General features: G+C 40.5%; 2 long non-coding RNA genes across 2 annotated transcripts; both read right to left on the reverse strand.

The window, feature by feature from the left end:
• Nucleotides 1-3,482: 3,482 nt before the first annotated feature.
• LOC133735896 (uncharacterized) lies at nucleotides 3,483-8,784 on the reverse strand. Its single transcript, XR_009859329.1, has 3 exons — nucleotides 5,289-8,784; nucleotides 4,701-4,777; nucleotides 3,483-3,624 (listed from the first exon to the last, which is right to left on the reverse strand). It is a non-coding gene; the product is annotated as an uncharacterized LOC133735896 (long non-coding RNA).
• Nucleotides 8,785-11,039: 2,255 nt separating this feature from the next.
• Nucleotides 11,040-14,103, reverse strand: LOC133740219 (uncharacterized). Its single transcript, XR_009861074.1, has 3 exons — nucleotides 12,846-14,103; nucleotides 12,258-12,334; nucleotides 11,040-11,181 (listed from the first exon to the last, which is right to left on the reverse strand). It is a non-coding gene; the product is annotated as an uncharacterized LOC133740219 (long non-coding RNA).
• Nucleotides 14,104-16,901: the final 2,798 nt, after the last annotated feature.

The raw sequence follows: 16,901 nt of genomic DNA on the forward strand, positions 1-16,901 counted from the left end.
CTCGAACACGAAGGTTTTGCTCCCAACCACTGAAGCAAGAGCTGCCTTCATTAATATATGCTCACGTGTTATATTTATTATGTCATAAGTGACATAAATAAAATAACGGGGAAGGCAAGGTTCGAAACCTCAACCTGCCGCACGAAACCTTTGTCCCCCAACCACTGGAGCACAAGCTGTGCTTAATATAATGTGTACAAATTTTATACTTATTATGTCATAAACGAACATAATAAAAATAAACGAGAGGCGAGGTTCGAACCTCAGACCTCTTGTACACGAACTGTACACTCAACCACTCGAGCACGGCTGCTCACGTTATTATCCATACCAATCCTTTTATTTAAACCAACTGTTTCAACTGTTTCAACAATTCGGCCCAACTCATCCAAAACTGTTTCAGAAACTCGGCCCATCATGTCCAAAACTGTTTCTGAAACTCGGCCCATCAGGCCTCCACCCACAGCTACAGTGATGCCTTGATCCGAGACAGGCCCAAGTACGGCCCACTTGTGTCACGGCTTATCCCTTCCGTGATTTACGGCAGTCAAATCTGCTTTCGGCTAAAGCTGTCTGCCACAGCATCTCGAGGTTCGGCCTGTCCCCTTACACGCTCTCCACGCGCCAACAACTTTTCCGGGTTTTCGGATGACTTTAATCCAACGCGTGGATTCAAATTCTGAGATCGTTCATCCAACGGTGGAGATCTGCTCACCTTGTTCTATAAATAGGTGCATTCTGGGGAAAAACTGTTCACTCCAAAAGAAAAGAAATTTTCTTCCGAGCTCAAGCCTTTCTCTCTCAACTCTTCAGCCTTTCTCTTCTCAAATCCCCAGTTTTTCACTCTCAGATCTTCAATCTTTTCCTCCAAATCCTTAATCCTTCTTTCTCAGATCTTTTCTTCCCTTTGAAGATTCGATCTCATCTTTCCTCTGAGAATCTCAGATCTCCAATCACCAGTTCAACAACTCCAATCCTTCTAACAAAATCTCCCTCAAACACTAAACCATGTATTCCTCGATTTCCACATCCTCTCACCCCATGACCCAAGAGCCACGAACTCTGCAACTAATGGAGCTCCAAACCCCGCAACAAATGGAACCACAACAACAGCAACCAACAGAGGAGGGAGGAAACACCCAAGCAGCTGGAAGTAGTGCCAACATGGATTTCTGGCGAAGCCGTACCAGGTGGATTCCTACTCCAGAACAAATAAGAATCCTCAAGGATCTTTACTATGTCAAGGGATTTAAGTGCCCAACTACAGAGCAGATTCACGAGATCTGTCTCCAGCTGAACCAGTATGGGTATGTTGAGGGTAAGAACATTTACTTTTGGTTCCAGAACGTCAGGGCTCGAGAGAAGCAGATGAATAGGTGTAATCAGGCTGCTCCAGTGCCCATGAGAACTAGTTCTCTTGGTACTGGTAGATCCATTGATCTCAATTTTGGGTCCACTGGTTCTACTGGTGCTGGTGGATCCATCGACATCAATTTTGGGCCAGCTGGTGGATCCATTGACATCAATTTTGGGTCCACTAGTTCTACTGATGATGGTAGATCCATTGATCTCAACTTTGGTTCCACCTATTCTACTGGTAATGAAGGATTTCTTGATTTAAATTTTGTTTCATATTCTTCCTCACACTTCAACACTAATACCAGTCCAACTCTTTTGACACAACAGGAGGACAAACATCCCTGCAACAACGAGGAGGAGATCACCAGGAGGTTCAAACTCTTCCTCTGTTCCCCGTGCACGGCGAGGACGTCTTTGGTAACCTGAAGGCTACTTCCGAGGAAGGTAGCGCTTTTGGTTACTATTCTGGTGGCTCAGGCGGTTACCACAGTGGCTCAAACGTTTCTCTTGAGCTCAGCCTCAACCCATCCGGAGCTGCTGACTAGGCTTAGTATAGCATAGTCCTCGCTTTTTTTTTCTTTTTTTTTTCTTTTTTTTTTGTAATATAAACTCAATAAGATGGTGTGCATGTTTTCTTTCCTGTTTGTTTAACCAACAACAACACCAAGGATCGAACCTTGGTCACCCAATACTGTTTTCAAAACCATAAACAACTCTACTGCACACATCTTTCATAATGATGCAATAAAAACAATCACTCAAAAAGAATCCAACAATCAATTAAGTCGCATCGAGGTCTAGCTAGTATCCTCTGAGTCAAACCAAACACAACAATTTCATCGATAGGATTAGGGATTTATAAAGCTAAACACATCCTGAGTTAGCTAGGAAAAACCCACGTTTTTAGAGTTACTCTTACAACTCTTATAGAATCTCGATAATTCCATCTATCAATTGCTTCAACAAAAACTCACCACAATTCAATCCCTAACATTTAGCGATTCAGAAATCGAATCAAACTCCATATCACATAGTAATTCACTTGAACCACTATGGATACCTAACAAAGTCACTAAAATCAATATCTGAAATTGCGTTTAACTATATCACCTAAAATCAATCACCAAAGGCAAACCCTTGCCTGACTCTAACATGTCCTCCATGCTTCTTCCTGCACCATACATAGGCCTCAAAATTCAATTTCATTCACTTGAACAAAACTATATTCACAAGTCTGCTATAGACATCAGGGAAAAACCCATACTTTTACTCATAACTTTTCCTTCTAAAAGTTCATCACGTAGTGTATATAAAATCACCACACAACCTTCTTAGTCTACACTAAGAATTCAATCTCACACAAGGTCAGCATAATTGCCTCAGAGTCACTTTAATCACGTATCACATGTCAATTACCAAAACTCCACTAAGACGTCTCTTTATAAAACAAGATATCTAATCCTTGATACGTACACCTCATCTAAACATCTGTACGTCCAACTTAAGAAGACAAAATTTATAACAATTCATACTCGTATCCACACTAGGTACGTGCATAGGTCCACACCATGTCTTCAACCAAACACTTCAACAATCAAAAGAACCTCATTTCCATAAAACAATCCTCGTTGACTTAACAGAGTTGAATCAAGAGGTTCCTATTCCTCAAGGATTGTAACTCGCGGCCACTGAACTTATTCCAATACGAACCTACAAGACAACTGTAAGGTTCTAAGTACAACCCCTTCGAATCTCCATCACCTAAGGAGTATAGTATGCTTGGCTAAGACACGTATAACACTTAAAACACAGTATAAGTCAAATACAAATTCATATTAACCAAGTCAATACTATAGGGAAGGTATTCACGTTCCCTAAACGACCTAGCGGCCTAAACAACTCCCAACACTCACGCATACCCAATGACTTAGCCAATACCGAAGAGCACACGATGGGGATCCGCTGCAGACGGGCCATCACTCGGAAGGTATTGACACATCACCAAATATGCACCTTACGCTCTGATACCAAACTGTCACGCCCCGGATTTTGAATGATAAATTCAAATCCGAAACCTGAATAATTACAATTACAAAAAACCAAATCTCGAAACTTCGAGTTCATTATTACAATTCACTCTCACAATATATTATAAAGCTCAAATGAGCATAACACACCTCACAACTTACAATTGTTGTAAAACTCTAACAATTGCTCTAACCGCACGATCACCGTCCTGGTTCTCCTGTCCTGTAGGATTACCCGCTACACAATTTGAATAGTGTACCGGGAGTTGCAACAACACAAAACCCGGTAAGCTTTTTACAGCCAGTATGAGTAAACAAGAAAGAACTGTTGATTTATTAGATTTCAAGACTACCACAAACCCACGTTACTTTCTCACTCTCATATATATATATAGACACTTATGAGTTACTCTCAATTTAGCTCATAAGATCACTCACTCTCATATATATATGTAGACACTTATGAGTTACTCTCAATTTAGCTCATAAGATCCCTCACTCTCATATATATATATAGACACTTATGAGTTACTCTCAAATTCGCTCATAAGATTTCCCAACATTTGGTAGACAGACTCATATATATATATAGACACTTATGAGTTACTCTCAATTTAGCTCATAAGATCACTCACTCTCATATATATATGTAGACACTTATGAGTTACTCTCAATTTAGCTCATAAGATCCCTCACTCTCATATATATATATAGACACTTATGAGTTACTCTCAAATTCGCTCATAAGATTTCCCAACATTTGGTAGACAGACTCATATATATATATAGACCCTTATGAGTTACTCTCAATTTCCCTCATAAGGTTACCATATATATATTGACACTTATGAGTTACTCTCAATTTCACTCATAAGGTCACTCCACATTTGGCAGACAGACTAGAGCTCTAACTGAACGTAACCACTCGTCCGGCCACAGACGTGATTACGATTTAATACTATTAATAACCACCAGCCCGGTACGAGAGCGTGATTCACTAATAGATGCCATGGTCACCTCGTGACCTAGTGATCTCCACAGATCACAACAATTTATTGTTCCTCAACAATAAAACTCAACACCTCTCACAATATATTGTTTCTCAACAATAAACTCAATATCTCTCACAATATATTGTTTCTCAACAATAACTCAACACAACTCCAACAATACATATTATTTCACGTAATAATATATATACAGACATTCACACAGGAATGTCTAGTAACACCAACAATAGTTCATATGATTGCAACAAAATAAAGCAATTAATTGTATTGGGTTCGTAATATGAACCACGTGAGGTTTACTCACCTCGATAATCCCGCTGCGTCTTCAATTCAGCTCAAAATACGATCCACAATCGTCCACCAACTCAAACCGTCAATCACCTAGTCCAATAATGATCTTGACTTAGCAATCATTCATAAACCACACATATACGGAAATCCAACGGTCGGATTCTCACAAATCGCATTCCGAATCATTACTTCCCAATTTCAATCCAATTCAACCCAACTTTTCCTGGTTTGACCAGGATTGACCAATTTTGACCAATCGAGACTAATTCGATAATTAACTCAAATTACCGAACAATTTCTTAAAATTGTGATATCGATTTGACATATTAGGTGCACTACAATTTACTAAGGCCACCCAATATATATAAACCTTTCTTTTCTTTACTCACTAACATTTTTACAAAATGTTTATGCAGACCATTGTTATCACAATTTCTCAACTCCACGAACTAATTCAACTCCGTCGACAATTTAACTAACAACAATAATTTTCTACACACAAAGGCCATTTCATGCTTGTCCATAAATAACTAATTTTTCAACAATTAGTCAGTTAATATAACTAACTTGAATTCCTAATTTATAAGGATAGGATTCTCACCTTATCCCGAATCTTGCCAAGGTCATGAACTCGATGATTGCTGCACCTCATGGCCCTCATGCTCATGTAACTCAATCTGTCATCATGCCAAAATGAGTTTGCATCCAATTCCGGCAGCACAAGGGTAGCATCCATTTACATTATTACCATCATCACCACCCACATCATCATCATCATCACCTACATCATCATCACATTAACATCAAAATCTGCAAGCTCCACCGAACTCTCACTCCCTCACTCTCATTTCTCAACTCCACAGATCCGAAGTCCTCCCAAAAATGCAGAACTCCTCAGCCACATCCAAATCAATAGCTTCCAAAGCAGCCAAAGCATTACTCTATAACTGGATTGGACCTCTGAACTGTCCCTCACTCACCCACAGTACTCAAACCCTTCTCAAACACCAAAACCTCAAATCTTTTACAAACAGGTCGACGAACTTCGAATCGGATCCTTCGAGCACGGACTGGAGCTCCTTGCTCTGGAGGACGAGGAAGTGAGTCAACTCGGTGGCCGACTAGACCGAGCAAGCAATCTCAGTGGAGAGAGAAGAGAATGGAGAAGGAAGAGAAGACAGGAAGGTGGTAGTGCGATCTGTATCGAGTGGTGCCGGTGCCTCAAGAATGGCCATAATTGTTTTCTTGCAAAAGTGACCTTCTGGGTAAGTCTCATCGCAATTAAAGCAAAGACTCTTTGCTCTTCTCTTTCTTTATTCTGCGGTAGACAACGCCTAATGGGCTGCTTGTTGCTGCTGCCCCCATGGAATCCAAGAAGAAGAAGCAGAAAAGTGATGAAAGGATGATTGCCACCGACACCCACTAACTCAAAATCAAATACCAAGTAATAAATATTGGATATTATTCTAGTGTTGCATGAACTGATGGATGAGAGAGTGAGAGGTAGTGCGCACCATGGGGAGAAAAGGAAAAGAAAGAAAAGAAAGAGGAGGGACCGGGGAAAGGGAAAGGAAAAGAAAAAAGAAAGAAGAAAATATAATTTTCTATTTCAAAAAGAATCCCTAATTTCAAATAATCGTAACTTAATCATACGAGCTCCGAAAATTGCATTCCACATATGCACGCGATCGTATCGACGAGCTCTACAACTTTCATGAAGGAAGTTTTCCAAAATTCCGTACGTAGAAAAGTCGATTTTTCTTGAATCGCACAATCCGAGCTTTTGTTAAAAAGAAAAGTTTCGGGACTTCGATAATTCAAAAAGATGAATTAATTAGAGTAATATTCGTGCAAAATCACTTTAATCATTTCGTACTAATTCATGAAACGAAAATGAAAATTGCGGGTATTACAATCTACCCTCCTTAAAGAAATTTCGTCCCGAAATTTGAGCGTAAGTCAATTCCTCTCGATTAAGGTTGACCTAACCATAGAATCTCCATCTTTTCCAAATCTGTAGTAATCTACAAAGCCTCAGCCCTTTGTATAAAAATACATTTCTATGGCCACTAAATCCTTTCATCACAATGTAAATTCACAAAACAACTGCTCAACATCACTCCACATCAATTACACAAAATCATCACATGGATCATCTCATAGATCCTCACATAGATCTTCACATAGATCTTCACATAGATCATCACATAGATCTTCACATAGATCATCACATAGATCTTCACATAGATCATCACTCTGTACTGGCATACAAGCACAGTAATCACTCCCACAAAGTGTTTCGCTACTCAATTAGCATCACGGTAAATCTCCATAGTAAAACTTAAGCATGCACCACTCTTCACAACCATAGAGATGCATCACTCAAAACAAATCATCCCCAAAAGCACGCCAATAAATTATGTCACCCAATGATGATGACTTGGGCTTGCTCAATCCTTGGGCTAAGCACTAGGGCTGGCCAATTGGGCCTGAAGAAATCGGACCATCCACATTTCGAACCGGCCCAAACCACTTTGGGTTTAACATTTGGGCCTACTATTCGGGCCGAACAATTGGGCTTACCATTTGGGCCTACCATTTGGGCTTACTATTTGGGCTTACTATTTGGGCCTACCAATCGGCCCACCAACTTCCAGCTCGGCTACGGTATGAAATTGTACATACCGTATATACGTATACATACCATACAGACCGTATATACGTATGCATACCGTACAACTGTATATACGTATGCATACCGTACAGACCGTATATACTTATGTATACCGTACATACCGTATATACGTCCGTATATCAAGCATATACGAGATCCAAAAATATTTGTAAGAGGTAAGGTTCGAACTCCCGACCTCGAACACGAAGGTTTTGCTCCCAACCACTGAAGCAAGAGCTGCCTTCATTAATATATGCTCACGTGTTATATTTATTATGTCATAAGTGACATAAATAAAATAACGGGGAAGGCAAGGTTCGAAACCTCAACCTGCCGCACGAAACCTTTGTCCCCCAACCACTGGAGCACAAGCTGTGCTTAATATAATGTGTACAAATTTTATACTTATTATGTCATAAACGAACATAATAAAAATAAACGAGAGGCGAGGTTCGAACCTCAGACCTCTTGTACACGAACTGTACACTCAACCACTCGAGCACGGCTGCTCACGTTATTATCCATACCAATCCTTTTATTTAAACCAACTGTTTCAACTGTTTCAACAATTCGGCCCAACTCATCCAAAACTGTTTCAGAAACTCGGCCCATCATGTCCAAAACTGTTTCTGAAACTCGGCCCATCAGGCCTCCACCCACAGCTACAGTGATGCCTTGATCCGAGACAGGCCCAAGTACGGCCCACTTGTGTCACGGCTTATCCCTTCCGTGATTTACGGCAGTCAAATCTGCTTTCGGCTAAAGCTGTCTGCCACAGCATCTCGAGGTTCGGCCTGTCCCCTTACACGCTCTCCACGCGCCAACAACTTTTCCGGGTTTTCGGATGACTTTAATCCAACGCGTGGATTCAAATTCTGAGATCGTTCATCCAACGGTGGAGATCTGCTCACCTTGTTCTATAAATAGGTGCATTCTGGGGAAAAACTGTTCACTCCAAAAGAAAAGAAATTTTCTTCCGAGCTCAAGCCTTTCTCTCTCAACTCTTCAGCCTTTCTCTTCTCAAATCCCCAGTTTTTCACTCTCAGATCTTCAATCTTTTCCTCCAAATCCTTAATCCTTCTTTCTCAGATCTTTTCTTCCCTTTGAAGATTCGATCTCATCTTTCCTCTGAGAATCTCAGATCTCCAATCACCAGTTCAACAACTCCAATCCTTCTAACAAAATCTCCCTCAAACACTAAACCATGTATTCCTCGATTTCCACATCCTCTCACCCCATGACCCAAGAGCCACGAACTCTGCAACTAATGGAGCTCCAAACCCCGCAACAAATGGAACCACAACAACAGCAACCAACAGAGGAGGGAGGAAACACCCAAGCAGCTGGAAGTAGTGCCAACATGGATTTCTGGCGAAGCCGTACCAGGTGGATTCCTACTCCAGAACAAATAAGAATCCTCAAGGATCTTTACTATGTCAAGGGATTTAAGTGCCCAACTACAGAGCAGATTCACGAGATCTGTCTCCAGCTGAACCAGTATGGGTATGTTGAGGGTAAGAACATTTACTTTTGGTTCCAGAACGTCAGGGCTCGAGAGAAGCAGATGAATAGGTGTAATCAGGCTGCTCCAGTGCCCATGAGAACTAGTTCTCTTGGTACTGGTAGATCCATTGATCTCAATTTTGGGTCCACTGGTTCTACTGGTGCTGGTGGATCCATCGACATCAATTTTGGGCCAGCTGGTGGATCCATTGACATCAATTTTGGGTCCACTAGTTCTACTGATGATGGTAGATCCATTGATCTCAACTTTGGTTCCACCTATTCTACTGGTAATGAAGGATTTCTTGATTTAAATTTTGTTTCATATTCTTCCTCACACTTCAACACTAATACCAGTCCAACTCTTTTGACACAACAGGAGGACAAACATCCCTGCAACAACGAGGAGGAGATCACCAGGAGGTTCAAACTCTTCCTCTGTTCCCCGTGCACGGCGAGGACGTCTTTGGTAACCTGAAGGCTACTTCCGAGGAAGGTAGCGCTTTTGGTTACTATTCTGGTGGCTCAGGCGGTTACCACAGTGGCTCAAACGTTTCTCTTGAGCTCAGCCTCAACCCATCCGGAGCTGCTGACTAGGCTTAGTATAGCATAGTCCTCGCTTTTTTTTTCTTTTTTTTTTCTTTTTTTTTTGTAATATAAACTCAATAAGATGGTGTGCATGTTTTCTTTCCTGTTTGTTTAACCAACAACAACACCAAGGATCGAACCTTGGTCACCCAATACTGTTTTCAAAACCATAAACAACTCTACTGCACACATCTTTCATAATGATGCAATAAAAACAATCACTCAAAAAGAATCCAACAATCAATTAAGTCGCATCGAGGTCTAGCTAGTATCCTCTGAGTCAAACCAAACACAACAATTTCATCGATAGGATTAGGGATTTATAAAGCTAAACACATCCTGAGTTAGCTAGGAAAAACCCACGTTTTTAGAGTTACTCTTACAACTCTTATAGAATCTCGATAATTCCATCTATCAATTGCTTCAACAAAAACTCACCACAATTCAATCCCTAACATTTAGCGATTCAGAAATCGAATCAAACTCCATATCACATAGTAATTCACTTGAACCACTATGGATACCTAACAAAGTCACTAAAATCAATATCTGAAATTGCGTTTAACTATATCACCTAAAATCAATCACCAAAGGCAAACCCTTGCCTGACTCTAACATGTCCTCCATGCTTCTTCCTGCACCATACATAGGCCTCAAAATTCAATTTCATTCACTTGAACAAAACTATATTCACAAGTCTGCTATAGACATCAGGGAAAAACCCATACTTTTACTCATAACTTTTCCTTCTAAAAGTTCATCACGTAGTGTATATAAAATCACCACACAACCTTCTTAGTCTACACTAAGAATTCAATCTCACACAAGGTCAGCATAATTGCCTCAGAGTCACTTTAATCACGTATCACATGTCAATTACCAAAACTCCACTAAGACGTCTCTTTATAAAACAAGATATCTAATCCTTGATACGTACACCTCATCTAAACATCTGTACGTCCAACTTAAGAAGACAAAATTTATAACAATTCATACTCGTATCCACACTAGGTACGTGCATAGGTCCACACCATGTCTTCAACCAAACACTTCAACAATCAAAAGAACCTCATTTCCATAAAACAATCCTCGTTGACTTAACAGAGTTGAATCAAGAGGTTCCTATTCCTCAAGGATTGTAACTCGCGGCCACTGAACTTATTCCAATACGAACCTACAAGACAACTGTAAGGTTCTAAGTACAACCCCTTCGAATCTCCATCACCTAAGGAGTATAGTATGCTTGGCTAAGACACGTATAACACTTAAAACACAGTATAAGTCAAATACAAATTCATATTAACCAAGTCAATACTATAGGGAAGGTATTCACGTTCCCTAAACGACCTAGCGGCCTAAACAACTCCCAACACTCACGCATACCCAATGACTTAGCCAATACCGAAGAGCACACGATGGGGATCCGCTGCAGACGGGCCATCACTCGGAAGGTATTGACACATCACCAAATATGCACCTTACGCTCTGATACCAAACTGTCACGCCCCGGATTTTGAATGATAAATTCAAATCCGAAACCTGAATAATTACAATTACAAAAAACCAAATCTCGAAACTTCGAGTTCATTATTACAATTCACTCTCACAATATATTATAAAGCTCAAATGAGCATAACACACCTCACAACTTACAATTGTTGTAAAACTCTAACAATTGCTCTAACCGCACGATCACCGTCCTGGTTCTCCTGTCCTGTAGGATTACCCGCTACACAATTTGAATAGTGTACCGGGAGTTGCAACAACACAAAACCCGGTAAGCTTTTTACAGCCAGTATGAGTAAACAAGAAAGAACTGTTGATTTATTAGATTTCAAGACTACCACAAACCCACGTTACTTTCTCACTCTCATATATATATATAGACACTTATGAGTTACTCTCAATTTAGCTCATAAGATCACTCACTCTCATATATATATGTAGACACTTATGAGTTACTCTCAATTTAGCTCATAAGATCCCTCACTCTCATATATATATATAGACACTTATGAGTTACTCTCAAATTCGCTCATAAGATTTCCCAACATTTGGTAGACAGACTCATATATATATATAGACACTTATGAGTTACTCTCAATTTAGCTCATAAGATCACTCACTCTCATATATATATGTAGACACTTATGAGTTACTCTCAATTTAGCTCATAAGATCCCTCACTCTCATATATATATATAGACACTTATGAGTTACTCTCAAATTCGCTCATAAGATTTCCCAACATTTGGTAGACAGACTCATATATATATATAGACCCTTATGAGTTACTCTCAATTTCCCTCATAAGGTTACCATATATATATTGACACTTATGAGTTACTCTCAATTTCACTCATAAGGTCACTCCACATTTGGCAGACAGACTAGAGCTCTAACTGAACGTAACCACTCGTCCGGCCACAGACGTGATTACGATTTAATACTATTAATAACCACCAGCCCGGTACGAGAGCGTGATTCACTAATAGATGCCATGGTCACCTCGTGACCTAGTGATCTCCACAGATCACAACAATTTATTGTTCCTCAACAATAAAACTCAACACCTCTCACAATATATTGTTTCTCAACAATAAACTCAATATCTCTCACAATATATTGTTTCTCAACAATAACTCAACACAACTCCAACAATACATATTATTTCACGTAATAATATATATACAGACATTCACACAGGAATGTCTAGTAACACCAACAATAGTTCATATGATTGCAACAAAATAAAGCAATTAATTGTATTGGGTTCGTAATATGAACCACGTGAGGTTTACTCACCTCGATAATCCCGCTGCGTCTTCAATTCAGCTCAAAATACGATCCACAATCGTCCACCAACTCAAACCGTCAATCACCTAGTCCAATAATGATCTTGACTTAGCAATCATTCATAAACCACACATATACGGAAATCCAACGGTCGGATTCTCACAAATCGCATTCCGAATCATTACTTCCCAATTTCAATCCAATTCAACCCAACTTTTCCTGGTTTGACCAGGATTGACCAATTTTGACCAATCGAGACTAATTCGATAATTAACTCAAATTACCGAACAATTTCTTAAAATTGTGATATCGATTTGACATATTAGGTGCACTACAATTTACTAAGGCCACCCAATATATATAAACCTTTCTTTTCTTTACTCACTAACATTTTTACAAAATGTTTATGCAGACCATTGTTATCACAATTTCTCAACTCCACGAACTAATTCAACTCCGTCGACAATTTAACTAACAACAATAATTTTCTACACACAAAGGCCATTTCATGCTTGTCCATAAATAACTAATTTTTCAACAATTAGTCAGTTAATATAACTAACTTGAATTCCTAATTTATAAGGATAGGATTCTCACCTTATCCCGAATCTTGCCAAGGTCATGAACTCGATGATTGCTGCACCTCATGGCCCTCATGCTCATGTAACTCAATCTGTCATCATGCCAAAATGAGTTTGCATCCAATTCCGGCAGCACAAGGGTAGCATCCATTTACATTATTACCATCATCACCACCCACATCATCATCATCATCACCTACATCATCATCACATTAACATCAAAATCTGCAAGCTCCACCGAACTCTCACTCCCTCACTCTCATTTCTCAACTCCACAGATCCGAAGTCCTCCCAAAAATGCAGAACTCCTCAGCCACATCCAAATCAATAGCTTCCAAAGCAGCCAAAGCATTACTCTATAACTGGATTGGACCTCTGAACTGTCCCTCACTCACCCACAGTACTCAAACCCTTCTCAAACACCAAAACCTCAAATCTTTTACAAACAGGTCGACGAACTTCGAATCGGATCCTTCGAGCACGGACTGGAGCTCCTTGCTCTGGAGGACGAGGAAGTGAGTCAACTCGGTGGCCGACTAGACCGAGCAAGCAATCTCAGTGGAGAGAGAAGAGAATGGAGAAGGAAGAGAAGACAGGAAGGTGGTAGTGCGATCTGTATCGAGTGGTGCCGGTGCCTCAAGAATGGCCATAATTGTTTTCTTGCAAAAGTGACCTTCTGGGTAAGTCTCATCGCAATTAAAGCAAAGACTCTTTGCTCTTCTCTTTCTTTATTCTGCGGTAGACAACGCCTAATGGGCTGCTTGTTGCTGCTGCCCCCATGGAATCCAAGAAGAAGAAGCAGAAAAGTGATGAAAGGATGATTGCCACCGACACCCACTAACTCAAAATCAAATACCAAGTAATAAATATTGGATATTATTCTAGTGTTGCATGAACTGATGGATGAGAGAGTGAGAGGTAGTGCGCACCATGGGGAGAAAAGGAAAAGAAAGAAAAGAAAGAGGAGGGACCGGGGAAAGGGAAAGGAAAAGAAAAAAGAAAGAAGAAAATATAATTTTCTATTTCAAAAAGAATCCCTAATTTCAAATAATCGTAACTTAATCATACGAGCTCCGAAAATTGCATTCCACATATGCACGCGATCGTATCGACGAGCTCTACAACTTTCATGAAGGAAGTTTTCCAAAATTCCGTACGTAGAAAAGTCGATTTTTCTTGAATCGCACAATCCGAGCTTTTGTTAAAAAGAAAAGTTTCGGGACTTCGATAATTCAAAAAGATGAATTAATTAGAGTAATATTCGTGCAAAATCACTTTAATCATTTCGTACTAATTCATGAAACGAAAATGAAAATTGCGGGTATTACAGTTTCTCTTAGAGCATTCACACTAGCTTTGTATTCCTATAAATACCCTCTTATGTGAGGAGAATAATACACACATTACAATCTCCAATCTCTGCCTCTAAACTCTCTCTCTCTCTGTGTCAATTTATGTTTGTTCTTAAACACGTTATCAGCACGAAATTGCTCTGGAATCAAAATCGAAAATTGATAAGAGTAGAGGAAGTTCATCATCAATCGAAGTCATTTTTCCAAACTTACAAAAAACCTCCAAACCCTATCACATATCAAATCCCTTGATCCAAGAAGCCCAGAACCGGTTTCAGAACCGCCAGAACCGGCTGGAAACCGCCTGAACCGACCACCGGAAAAATCAAACCGCTGCCGAGACCTGCCGAGCGCATCTGCCGAGACCTACCGAGCGCATCTGCCGAAGCCTGCGCAGCAGCTGCCGAGCACCTGCCGAGCGCATCTGCCGAAGCCTGCGCAGCAGCTGCGGAGCACCTGCCGAGCAACTTTCCGGCCAACTTTCCAGCCACTTTCCGACCAACTTTTCCGGCGATGGACACTTTTCCAGCGACTTTCCGACACTTTTCCGGTAAATTTTCAGACACTTTTCCGGCGACTTTCCGACACTTTTCGGGCAACACTATTCCAAGGTATTCTTTACTAAAAGTTCCGGCTTTTGAGTTTTTACTCCTTTTTCTCTTTTTCCTTTCCTTGGGAACTTGCAATTAAAAAGCGGAATTATAGAAATTCACGCTAAATGAACTAAGAGCGTTCGTAATCGATGAACTAAGAGTGTTCATAAGACTTCGAACTAAGAGCGTCCGTAAGCATTGATTTATGACCATGTAAACATCATTGTTTCGGTCTAATCCAAATATCTTGGAAATTGATTTCTTGGTAGCATAGCTCGGAAATCTTATTATTTTAGTTTTCGTGGAAGTATAGCTCCGAAACTAATATATCTTCTCTTCTTATTTTCAGGATGTAGAATGAACCTAGACTCGACTTTCCCATGCTTGACTCAACAGGCTCGGAATACCACAGCTGGGTAACCGATGTTGAGAACCACCTCACCTCACAGGGAATATTGCCCATAATCCAGGGATCTAACCCGGATCTTGTGTTCGTTCGAACACCGACAAAGCATGCTCATGCAGTTATCTTGATGCGACGTCATATGGACAAAGCACTCAGGTTGGAGTATATGTCCATCAAGAATGCAAGAGAGCTCTGGGTAGCGCTAGAGGAGCGTTTTGGCAATATCCAAGATACCCTCCTCCCTGACTTGAAGGTTCAGTGGAACAATATACGTTTCTCCGACTTCAAGTCTGTTTCTGGATACAACTCAGAAGCTCTTCGCCTCAAAGCCATGTTGAGGTTCTGTGGAAAACCTATCACAGAAGAAGAGCTAATTGAGAAGACTCTCTCCACCTTCCCCGTCGATGCACTTATACTGTCAAAGCAATATCGCTCTGACTTCAGTGCTGGACGACTTACGAGGTTTAATGAGCTCATAAATGTTTTGTCGGTAGCTGAAAAGCACGACAACATCCTCGTAAAGAATTATAATTCAAGGCCCATCGGAACCAAGAGCGTTCGTGAGGCGAATTATATTGCACCCAAAAGAGGGCGCAAGGAACGGTACCATAATAACAGGGGATATGAAGGACGAATGAGTCTATATAACTGCTCCAATAAAGGAGGAAACCGCAACTTTAGAGCGGGCACACGTGATGGTAACTCCACACGTGGGAGAGGTGGATATGGCAACACCATGGGCCGTGGAAGTAGCACTATGAGCAGTGGAAGTAGCAATATGGGCCGTGGAGGTCGCACCATGAGACGTGGTAGCAGCAGCCGAAACCCTCCTAGGGAATATCCACCACATGCACAACGTGCACCTCAATTAAAGGGAGGCAACCACAATGATGTGTGTTATCGCTGTGGATCAACCGAGCATTGGTTCAAGCTATGCAAGGCAAGTGAACAACTCGTTGCAAAATACAGGGCATATAAGGACCTGAGTGAGCAAAAAGTTTATCTTGCAGAAGATGAAAATGGTGAAGATGTCAATCTCACCATTGAGGACTTCGAAGCTGTAAATGAAGAGCACAAGGATACCGCAGACTTTGATTAAAATAGTCCTTTCTATTTTCCAAGAACGGCAAATGTGCCTTAATCAATAAATGACAATTGTATTAACTCTTTCTCAGTGGGGCACCCAATGAAATATGATGTCTAGGAAAGTGATTGAGATCGGGGTATTTAAGCGAGCCTCGCTCCACCAACATCTCTCTACTTTCCTGGTCATATTTTATTGGAGTTACCAAACGGATTGAGTGACTACAATTTGTCTAGGTTTGATTTTATTTCTGGAATAGACTTTGGAAAACTTTGATGTAATCATTGGCTATTTTCCTTATTAATAAAGTATCATCATTCAATGTCATGGACATGTGTTAATATTCCGAACTTTATTATTTTTCAGTATGTTTTCCGGAGAATTGGAATGCCTTCTTGATAGTGGCACCACACATACTATATTCCGACATAGGCAATTATTCTTATGGATGAAGCCTAGTCAATCCTCAGTAACTACGATGGCAGGACCATCACAATTGATTCATGGTCGAGGACCAGCTCAATTTCTGTTACCAAATGGCACAAATATTAATGTTGCCGAAGCTCTATATGCTCCAAGGGCCGGAAGAACCCTATTAAGTTTTAAAGATATCAGAGCCAATGATTTTCATGTGAAA

Source organism: Rosa rugosa, chromosome 3 (assembly GCF_958449725.1).
Source record: "Rosa rugosa chromosome 3, drRosRugo1.1, whole genome shotgun sequence".
NCBI lineage: Eukaryota > Viridiplantae > Streptophyta > Magnoliopsida > Rosales > Rosaceae > Rosa > Rosa rugosa.